The sequence below is a fragment of the Salarias fasciatus genome, chromosome 23 (genome assembly GCF_902148845.1).
Source record: "Salarias fasciatus chromosome 23, fSalaFa1.1, whole genome shotgun sequence".
Taxonomy (NCBI): Eukaryota; Metazoa; Chordata; class Actinopteri; order Blenniiformes; family Blenniidae; genus Salarias; species Salarias fasciatus.
The window spans coordinates 39,292,649-39,304,838 of record NC_043766.1 but is presented as its reverse complement, the minus strand read 5'-3'; positions in this window follow the sequence as shown (position 1 = coordinate 39,304,838).

The following is a 12,190-nucleotide window of genomic DNA, read 5'->3' as shown; positions in this document are numbered from 1 at the left end:
GCTAACAGCTACATGCTAGCTGATGGGAGATGCTAACAGCTACATGTTAGCAGATGACAGATGCTAACAGCTACATGTTAGTGGGTGGGACATGCTAACAACTCCATGTTAGCGGATAGGAGATGCTGACAGCTACATGTTAGCGGATGGGAGATGCTAACAGCTACATGTTAGCGGATGGAAGATGCTAACAGCTACATGTTAGCGGATGGGAGATGCTAACAGCTACATGCTAGCGGATGAGACATGCTAACAGCTACATGTTAGCGGATGGGAGATGCTAACAACTCCATGTTAGCGGATGGGAGATGCTAACAGCTATATGCTAGCGGGTGAGAGATGCTAACAGCTACATGTTAGCGGATGGGAGATGCTAACAGCTACATGCTAGCGGGTGAGAGATGCTAACAGCTACATGCTAGCGGGTGAGAGATACAACATGCTAACAGCTATATGCTAGCGGATGGAAGACGCTAACAGCTACATGTGAGCGGATGGGAGATGCTAACAGCTACATGCTAGCGGATGAGAGATGCTAACAGCTACATGCTAGGGGATGAGAGATGCTAACAGCTACATGTTAGCGGATGGGAGATGCTAACAGCTACATGCTAGCGGGTGAGAGATGCTAACAGCTACATGCTAGCGGGTGAGAGATACGAGATGCTAACAGCTATATGCTAGCGGATGGAAGATGCTAACAGCTACATGTTAGCGGATGGGAGATGCTAACAGCTACATGTTAGCGGATGGGAGATGCTAACAGCTACATGTTAGCGGATGACAGATGCTAACAGCTACATGTTAGTGGGTGGGACATGCTAACAACTCCATGTCAGTGGATAGGAGATGCTAACAGCTACCTGTTAGCGGATGGGAGATGCTAACAGCTACCTGTTAGCGGATGGGAGATGCTAACAGCTACATGTTAGCGGATGACAGATGCTAACAGCTACATGTTAGCGGACGGGAGATGCTAACAACTCCATGTCAGCGGATAGGAGATGCTAACAGCTCCATGTTAGTGGGTGAGAGGGTGCTGGAAGTCTATGGAGGAGCAAGGTTCCCAGTGACTTGCACTTCGGTCATCAAGGTACGAGGACGACCTCAGTCGGGCCACCTTGCCAGAGGGCGAGGTCCCGTCCAATGCCGCTTGCGGCTTTAATTATACTTACGCCCAAACAAACGCGAATTTGACCCCCTAAACATGCACGAAAACTCACCAAATTTGGCACACACATCGTGACCGGCGAAAAATTTCATAAAATCGAAAAATTTACCTCATCTGCTCTCTAGCGCCACCTAGAAACAGTAAAATTGTCGCCATGGCCCGGAGGAATGTCGTAGAGAGATCAAACCAACGTTGACGCATTCGTCTCCCCGACATCTAGAATTCACGCGCTGAAACCCCTGACCTAAATCCAACAGGAAGTCTGCTATTTCCCTTTCAAAGTAAAATTTTGATCAAAATCACTCCTCACGAAAAAATTATCTCCTCCGAGACCGTTTGTCGTACAGACATAAGAGTCACGCGACGTGAAAGAGGACAAATTTCTCTACAAAAGTTGTGAACAACTTTGTCAAAAGTCTAACGGTGTGGATTTTATTAGCGTTCAAAGTTGGAAGTCTGAAATCCTGCCTTGCTCCGGCCCTCATCCGTTATAATAGGGAAAAAAGGAAAAAAGTCGCCTTTTTTCAGCACCTCGAACAAGTGGCGACTGCGGCTAAACCGTGACTCCTATCAACAAACCGAGCACACGCAAAGTTCCAGCAGGTTCTCCCGAACAAGATGTTGTAACATAAGTGGGGAAAATATCAGGTTATATGTATGTTTTCACAGGTATAAGTTGGTGTGCGCTCTGCATTTTTTTCCCTCTCAGTTATAATGGAGCCGGATGGGGAAAAATCTCGCGCTTCTCACAAACTGAGGCCTCTGCAGTCCAAACTAAACGTCTGACTTCTCTGAAAGCCTCACCAACGGAAAGACGACAAATTTTCCTATCAAACGTGATATTTTTTGTTCAGTTTTGCCAATCAGGAAAGGAACAAGGAGCAGTTGTTTCCCCAAAAAAGACTTTTATTTTCTCCTCTCTCCACTCTAACTGAAATGACCATATATGGGCATACATTGCAGTTACACAGCTGACAGCAGCTGTCAATCAAACTCTGCCACTGATTGCCTTCATTCAGTGACTCCCAAAAGCAGCTGGGAGAAGCTAACAACTCCATGTTAGTGGATGGAACATGCTAACAACTCCATGTTAGTGGATGACTGATGCCACCAGCTCCATGTTAATGGATGGAACATGCTAAGAACTCCATCTTAGTGGATGGGAGATGCTAGCTACTTCATGTTACTGGAAGGGAGATGCTAAATACTCCATGTTAGTGGATGAGAGATGCTAACTACTCCATGTTAGTGGATGGGAGATGCTAACGACTCCATGTTAGTGGATGGGACATGCTAACTACTCCATGTTAGTGGATGGGAGATGCTAACAGCTCCATGTTAGTGGATGGGAGATGCTAACAGCTCCATGTTAGTGGATGGGAGATGCTAACTACTCCATGTTAGCGGATGGAAGATGCTAACAATTCCATGTTAGTGGATAGGAGATGCTAACTACTCCATGTTAGTGGATGGGAGAAGCTAACAACTCCATGTTAGTGGATGACTGATGCCACCAGCTCCATGTTAATGGATGGAACATGCTAACAACTCAATGTTAGTGGATGGGAGACGCTAACTACTCCATGTTAGTGGATGGGAGATGCTAACTACTCCATGTTAGTGGATAGGAGATGCTAACTACTCCATGTTAGTGGATGGGAGATGCTAACAGCTCCATGTTAGTGGATGGGAGATGCTAACTACTCCATGTTAGTGGATGGAAGATGCTAACAACTCCATGTAAGTGGATGGCAGACACTAACTACTCAATGTTAGTGGATGGGACATGCTAACTACTCCATGTTAGTGGATGGGACATGCTAACTACTCCATGTTCGTGGATGGGAGATGCTAATTACTCCATGTTCGTGGATGACTGATGCCACCAGCTCCATGTTAATGGATGGAACATGCTAACAACTCAATGTTAGTGGATGGGAGACGCTAACTACTCTATGTTAGTGGATGGGAGATGCTAACTACTCCATGTTAGTGGATGGGAGATGCTAACTACTCCATGTTAGTGGATGGGAGATGCTAACTACTCAATGTTAGTGGATGGGAGATGCTAACTACTCCATGTTAGCGGATGGAAGATGCTAACAATTCCATGTTAGTGGATGGGAGATGCTAACTACTCCATGTTCGTGGATGGGAGATGCTAACAACTCCATGTTAGTGGATTACAGATGCTAACAGCTACATGTTAGTGAATGGGACATGCTAAAAACTCCATGTTAGTGGATGACAATTGCTAACAGCTCCATGTTAGTGGACTGGGCATGCTAACAACTCCATGTTAGTGGATGACAGATGCTAACAACTCCCATGTTAGTGTATGGACGTCTCAGTCGTGGGCTGGCGCGGAGGCTCGGTCCCGACCAATGCCGCTTGCGGCTTTAATTAGGGACCGAGCCCCGGAGGGCAAGGTGGCCGCAGGCCACCTTGCCCGTAGGGCAAGGTCTCTATTGTTATTCGTGTGTTTCTCGTTCTCGTTCTCGTTCTCGTTCTTCTTCTTCATTATTATACTGACCTACCAAGTAAACGCAAATTTGACCCCCTAAACATGCACGAAAACTCACCAAATTTGGCACGCACATCATGACCGGCGAAAAATTTGATAAAATACAAAAACGAAAACCATCAGCTCTCTAGCGCCACCTATATCCCGAAAAACGTCTAAAACAGTCGCTACGGCCCGCAGGAATGTCGTAGAGAGATCAAACCAACACTCACGCGTTCGTCTCATCGAGATCTAAAATTCACGCGCTGACACCCCTGACCTAAATCAAACAGGAAGTCCGCTATTTCCCTTTCAAAGTAAAATTTTGCTCAAAATCACTCTTCACGAAAAAATGATCTCCTCCGAGACCGTTTGTCGTACAAACATAAGAGTCACGCGACGTGAAAGAGGACAATTTTCGCTACAAAAGTTGTGAACAACTTTGTCAAAAGTCTAACGGTGTGGATTTTATTAGCGTTCAAAGTTGGAAGTCTGAAATCCTGCCTTGCTCCGGCCCTCATCCGTTATAATGGGGAAAAAAGGAAAAAAGTCGCCTTTTTTCAGCACCTCGAACAAGTGGCGACAGCGGCTAAACCGTGACTCCTATCGACAAACCGAGCCCACGGAAAGTTCCAGCAAGTTCTCCCGAACAAGATGATGTAAAATAAGTGGGTAAAATATTATGATATATGTACGTTTACACAGGTAAGAAAAGGTGTGCGCTCTGCATTTTTTTTGCTCTCAGTTATAATGGAGCCGGATGGGGAAAAATCTCGCGCTTCTCACAAACTGAGGCCTCTGGGGTCCAAACTAAAAGTCTGACTGTTCTGAAAGCCTCACCAACTGAAAGACAATAAATTTTCCTATCAAACGTGATATTTTTGTTCAGTTTTGCCAAACAGCAAAGGAACAAGGAGCAGTTGTTTCCCCAAAAAAGACTTTTATTTTCTCCTCTCTCCACTCTAGCTCACATTACCATATATGGGCATGTATTGCAGTTACACAGCTGACAGCAGCTGTCAATCAAACTCTGACACTCAGTGCCTTCATTCAGTGACTGTCAAAAGCAGATGGCAAAAGCTAACTACTCCTTGTTAGTGGATGGGAGATGCTAACTACTCCATGTTAGTAGATGGGAGATGCTAACTACTCCATGTTAGTGGATGGGAGATGCTAACTACTCCATGTTAGTGGATGGGAAATGCTAACTACTCCATGTTAGTGGATGGGAGATGCTAACTACTCCATGTTAGTGGATGGGAGATGCTAACAACTCCATGTTAGTGGATGAAAGATGCTAACAGCTACTTGTTAGTGGATGGGACATGCTAACAAGTCCACTATTACAGATGCTAACAGCTACATGTTAGTGGATGGGACATGCTAACAACTCCATGCTAGTGGATGGGAGATGCTAGCTACTCCATGTTAGTGGATGGGAGACGCTGACTACTCCATGTTAGTGGATGGGAGATGCTAACTACTCCATTTTAGTGGATGGGAGATGCTAACTACTCCATGTTAGTGGATGGGAGATGCTAGCTACTCCATGTTAGTGGATGGGAGATGCTAACTACTCCATGTTAGTGGATGGGAGACGCTAACTACTCCATGTTAGTGGATGGGAGATGCTAACAACTCCATGCTAGTGGATGGGAGACGCTGACTACTCCATGCTAGTGGATGGGAAATGCTAACTACTCCATGTTAGTGGATGGGAGATGCTAACTACTCCATGTTAGTGGACGGGAGATGCTAACAGCTCCATGTTAGTGGATGAAAGATGCTAACAGCTACATGTTAGTGGGTGGACGTCTCAGTCGCTGGCCGGCGGGGAGGCTCGGTCCCGACCAATGCCGCTTGCGGCTTTAATTATTATACTAACGCCCAAAGAAACGCAAATTTGACCCACTAAACATGCACGAAAACTCACCAAATTTGGCACGCACATCATGACCGGCGAAAAATTTTATAAAATGGAAAAATTAACCCCAGCTGCTCTCTAGCGCCACCTAGAAACAGTAAAATTGTCACTACAGTCCGCAGGAATGTCGCAGAGAGATCAAACCAACGTTGACGCGTTCGTCTCATCAAGGTCTACATTTCACGCGCTGACACCCCTGACCTAAATCCAACAGGAAGTCTGCCATTTCCCTTTCAAAGTAAAATTTTGATAAAAATCACTCCTCACGAAAAAATTATCTCCTCCGAGACCGTTTGTCGTGCAGACATAAGAGTCACGCGACGTGAAAGAGGACAAATTTCTCTACAAAAGTTGTGAACAACTTTGTCAAAAGTCTAACGGTGTGGATTTTATTAGCGTACAAAGTTGAAAGTCTGAAATCCTGCCTTGCTCCGGCCCTCATCCGTTATAATGGGGAAAAAAGGAAAAAAGTCGCCTTTTTTCAGCACCTCGAACAAGTGGCGACTGCGGCTAACCCGTGACTCCTATCAACAAACCGAGCACACGTAAAGTCTCAAAAGATTCTCCCGAACAAGATGATGCAACATAAGTGGGGAAAATTTCATGATGTATGTATGTTTTCACAGGTATAAGTTGGTGTGCGCTCTGCATTTTTTTTCCCTCTCAGTTATAATGGAGCCGGATGGGGAAAAATCTCGCGCTTCTCCCAAGCTGAGGCCATTGGTGTCCAAACTAAAAGTCTGACTGTTCTGAAAGCCTCACCAACTGAAAGACAACAAATTTTCCTATCAAACGTGATAGTTTTTGTTCAGTTATGCCAAACAGAAAAGGAACAAGGACCAGTTGTTTCCCCAAAAAACACTTTTATTTTCTCCTCTCTCCACTCTAACTGAAATGACCATATATGGCCATGCGGTGCAGTTACACAGCTGACAGCAGCTGTCAATCAAACTGTGACACTCAGTGCCTTCATTCAGTGACTCTCAAAAGCAGATGGCTACAGCTAACTACTCCTTGTTAATGGATGGGAGATGCTAACGACTCCATGTTAGTGGATGGAAGATGCTAGCTACTCCATGTTAGTGGATGGGAGATGATAACAGCTCCATGTTAGTGGATGGCAGATGCTAGCTACTCCATGTTAGTGGATGGGAGATGCTAACAACTCCATGTTAGTGGATGGGACATGCTAACGACTCCATGTTAGTGGATGGGATATGCTAACTACTCCATGTTAGTGGAAGGGAGATGCTAAGAGCTCCATGTTAGTGGATGGGAGATGCTAAATACTCCATGTTAGTGGATGGGAGATGCTAACTACTCCATGTTAGTGGATGGGACATGCTAACGACTCCATGTTAGTGGATGGAAGATGCTAGCTACTCCATGTTAGTGGATGGGAGATGATAACAGCTCCATGTTAGTGGATGGGAGATGCTAGCTACTCCATGTTAGTGGATGGGAGATGCAAACTACTCCATGTTAGTGGATGGGAGATGCTAACTACTCCATGTTAGTGGATGGGAGATGCTAACTACTCCATGTTAGTGGATGGGAGATGCTAACTACTCCATGTTAGTGGATGGGAGATGCTAGCTACTCCATGTTAGTGGATGGGGGATGCTAACTGCTCCATGTTAGTGGATGGGAGATGCTAACTACTCCATGTTAGTGGATGGGAGATGCTAGCAACTCCATGTCAGTGGATGGGGGATGCTAACTACTCCATGTTAGTGGATGGGGGATGCTAACTGCTCCATGTTAGTGGATGGGAGATGCTAACTACTCCATGTTAGTGGATGGGAGATGCTAGCAACTCCATGTCAGTGGATGGGGGATGCTAACTACTCCATGTTAGTGGATGGGAGATGCTAGCTACTCCATGTTAGTGGATGGGACATGCTAACTACTCCATGTTAGTGGATGGGAGATGCTAACTACTCCATGTTAGTGGATGGGAGATGCTAATAACTCCATGTTAGTGGATGGGAGATGCTAGCTACTCCATGTTAGTGGATGGGACATGCAAACTACTCCATGTTAGTGGATGGGAGATGCTAACTGCTCCATGTTAGTGGATGGGAGATGCTAACTACTCCATGTTAGTGGATGGGGGATGCTAACTGCTCCATGTTAGTGGATGGGAGATGCTAACTACTCCATGTTAGTGGATGGGAGATGCTAGCAACTCCATGTCAGTGGATGGGGGATGCTAACTACTCCATGTTAGTGGATGGGAGATGCTAGCTACTCCATGTTAGTGGATGGGACATGCTAACTACTCCATGTTAGTGGATGGGAGATGCTAACTACTCCATGTTAGTGGATGGGAGATGCTAATAACTCCATGTTAGTGGATGGGAGATGCTAGCTACTCCATGTTAGTGGATGGGACATGCAAACTACTCCATGTTAGTGGATGGGAGATGCTAACTGCTCCATGTTAGTGGATGGGAGATGCTAACTACTCCATGTTAGTGGATGGGAGACGCTAACTACTCCATGTCAGTGGATGGGAGATGCTAACTACTCCATGTTAGTGGATGGGAGATGCTAACACCTACATGTTAGTGGATGGGACATGCTAATAACTCCCATGATAGGGGTTGGACGTCTCAGTCGTGGGCTGCCGGGGAGGCTCGGTCCCGACCAATGCCGCTTGCGGCTTTAATTATTTATAATACTGACCTCATACATTTTTTTAAAAGTGTGAACATTTTTGGAGCCCTTTAATGTATCATCCAGATCATTCCATAAGTTGACGCCTCTAAACGAAACGCATCGACTTTTCAAGTTGTTCCTCACTGGTGCCGTTTTAAAAATCATGTCTCCTCTGAAATTATACTGTCTCTCTCTGGGTTTGAACAAGACTTGGATATTACGAGGGAGCATAGTATTATGAGCCTTATATATGACTAAAGCAGTGTTCAGATTGACAATATCCTGAAATTTAAGACACTTTAATTGTATGAAAAGATCATTGGTTGGAGCATAGTAATCTGCCTGGGTTACAATTCTTATTGCCTTCTTTTGGAGTAAGAAAATTGAATTAATACTTGTCTTATAATTATTCCCCCAGGTTTCAACACAATAATTGAGATACGGAAGGATCAGAGAGTTGTATAATAATTGAAGAGCACTTTTATTCACTGAATGTTTAATTTTATGTAATATAGCAATTATTTTTGACACTTTTGCCTCGATTGTGTTGATGTGCAATTTCCAGCCTAATTTATTGTCTGGTGTTACTCCAAAGAATTTTGTGGAATCCACCCATTAGATCTAATCTTAAAGATTTCAGAAGATCCAGTCCAGAAAGAGCAGTTTCACTGTTTCTAACACTTCAAGTAGCCATCAAATGTGCAGATGAAACAACACAACCCTTTTCATGAACTAAAGTGACAGAAACTTTAACACTCCATGAAATTATTTCAACAAATGAGCATTAAAGGGGAAATATTATGTTTTTCAGTCACGTCATATTGGTCTCAGAAGCCCAAAAACACAGTATTTAAGTTTGTTCGCCCAAAATTCATCCTTTGTTCGGAGTTTCAGCGTCTTAAAAGTGGCTCTGAGGAGCCCTCCTGAGAACAGGCTGTTTCCGAGCCTGCCTTCCAATCTGGCCATGCCACCCACCCCCCAACACACACACACACACACACACACACACACACACACACACACACACGCACACACACACACACACGGTTCTTCTTGTTTATTCAGATCTTCATGTGTTGCAGGATGAATGTTGGCCCAAGCGGTGTGTCCATGAAGAGTGACGGGTCTATGGGTCAACCCATGACCTTTAAATCAGGACCAGGACCTGCTGATGAGGGGTGAGGATCAGTGTTTGTGTCAGGATTCATCATCACAGCTCACAGCAGCTTGAACAAAGTCAACATGTTTCTGCAGCGTCAGCCAGCAGAGCTCCCAGGTTCTCCATGGAGGCTCCGCCCATCTGGACTCCATCTTTATGGTGAGAACAAGTCTCCATTCAGCACTTTACTGTCACATCAGTGACCGCTTGTTGGGGGACCCCCAACGTTACAGAGTAATGAGTTACAGTAATGATATTACTTTGTTTAGTAACGAGGTAAAGAAACACATCAAACTTAAAATATCTGTAATTACATTACGTTACTGGACTACAGTGATTTTCTTTTCTGCATTGCTGGAGCTGTGTTTGCCTCTGCGTAAAGTTCTGATCCTTCTGGCCTCTCTGACCTTTGTTTACTGCACCATCTTTAGCTCATAAAAAAGATTCCTTTTCACTCACCTGAACACCAGAAGTCCATCAGTGAAATCCTCCACAACGCCTCTGATCACGTCTGTAAATCAGCTCCATTACATTCTGAGCAGAGTGACGTTTTGTTCATGGGTCAGTCGTCACGTGATGCACTTCCTCAAACAAACGTGATGCTCCGCCCCTTTGTTGTGACAGCTGGTTGATGGAGGAGGACAGTTTTCATGACTAAGAAGGAATGAGTTCAAACTTTGCAGCTTCTACAAAGATCAATGAGGTTCCCACTGACCCTGCTGACCCCACTGATCACGACGAATCAATACTTATCAATACTGATCCCCTGCACCCTGATCCTTCTCACTACCCACTCATCAAATACTGCTTCTCGTCCTTTTCTTCTGTGATATCATCTATAGATAATAGCTTTATAATTCATGAACAGGATCCAGAGGTTGTGACTTGGCAGGTTTCCACCTCCAGCAGCTGTATGGTGAAGATTATGTCTTTTTAATTCATGAAATTTGTTTCCTTTGAATGGTTTTAAGTGCATTTCTGTTTTCATTTTAATGGATAAAAAAAATCAGAGCTTTATTTTTTTTATTTGTTACTGACTGCATTTTTTTTTTGACAAAAATATGAAGAAAAACTTTTTTCCATAAAAAAAAAAAAAAACAAAACAAAAAAATAGAGTTTTTTCCTCATGTCTCCAAAAGCCTGTGTCATGAGACCAGTGTGGTTACCTCTTCCCACAGACAGGGACGTTGTAATTTTATATGATACGTGAATAAACATGAGGACAGGATAAGTTATGGCACAGCGACGATGTTTGTTCAAGTATCTAGATAGATAGATAGATAGATAGATAGATAGATAGACAGATAGATAGATAGATAGATAGACAGATAGATAGATAGATAGATAGATAGATAGATAGATAGATAGAGCTTTATTTGTCGTTGTCACAGGTACAATGAAATTTAAAGTGCTCTCCAGTCAGCACACCGTTCATAAAAAGCTAAAAATCCAAAGAAGTTACTTTAAAAAAAGATAACTTCAGACCTAATCAGAAGAATAAAGATTTCATTCACACAGACATCAACACAGGACTTCATACACACAGTCATTAATAACAATAATGTAGCGCTTTTCAGGACACTCAAAGACGCTTCACATTGCATTATTCATTCACACCATACTGGGTGGTGGTAAGCTACTGTTGGAGCCACAGCTGCCCTGGGGCAGACTGACGGAAGCAAGGCTGCTAATCTGCGCCATTGGCATTAAGAAAATAAGATCAACACTTCCTTGTTTTGTTGAGGATGGTTGTTGCTGTGTTTGAGTCTGTTTGTCCTTGTGTTCATTTGTCTGTAACGTTTCCCAGAAATCAGAATTTTAAACAGTGAGTGACCCGGGTGAGAAGCATCTTTTGTGATATTTAGAGCTTTCTTCTTGCAACGGGAGCTGTGCAGGTTTTCCAGTGTGGGGAGACGGCAGCCAGTGATCTTCTCTGCGGTGTTGATGACTCCCTGGAGAGCTTTCCTCTGAGCTACTGTGCAGCTGCTGGACCAGATACATATGCAGGATGTTAGGATGCTCTCGATGGAGGCTCGGTAAAAGGACAGCAGCAGTCTCTGAGTGATGTTCTCTTTTCTGAGGATTCTCAGAAAATCCAGTCTCTCTGGGCCTTTTCCAGCAGCTCAGAGGTGTTAGCACTCCAGGCCAGGTTCTCCTCTGTGTGGACTCCCAGGAAACAGAAGTCTTCTACCCTGTCCACACTGTCCCGCTGATGGTGAGAGGAGGAGTCTCTGTCTTCTTCCTCCTGGAGTCAATGATCATCTCTGTGGTCTTGGAGGTGTTCAGGAGACGGTTGTTGTCTGTGCTCCACCTCGTCTCTGGAGGAAGACTCGTCCGCCCCCGAGATGAGTCCCACCACTGTGGTATCGTCTGAAAACTTTACCATGGTGTTGTTGTGATGGACGGGGGTGCAGAGAGTAAAGCAGGGGACTCAGCACACAGTCCTGGGGAGAGCCAGTACTGAGGCTGAGGGCCCAGGATGTGTGATGGCCCCCCCTGACTCTCTCTCTTCAGCCAGAGAGGAAGCTGTTCATCCACCTGCACATTGCCTGAGGAAGCCCCAAGTCAAATTCAAATTCAAATTCAAAAAAACTTTATCTGTCCCCAAGGGGCAATTCAGAAGGCACGCAGAGCAGTTAGTGCAATAAGTGGCATACTAAAATATGTACAAAATGTCAATGTCAAATGTTAATGTCAAATTTATTTGTATAGCACATTTACAACTTGAAAGCCCAAAGTGCTTCACAATAAAAATAAAGCAATATAAATACA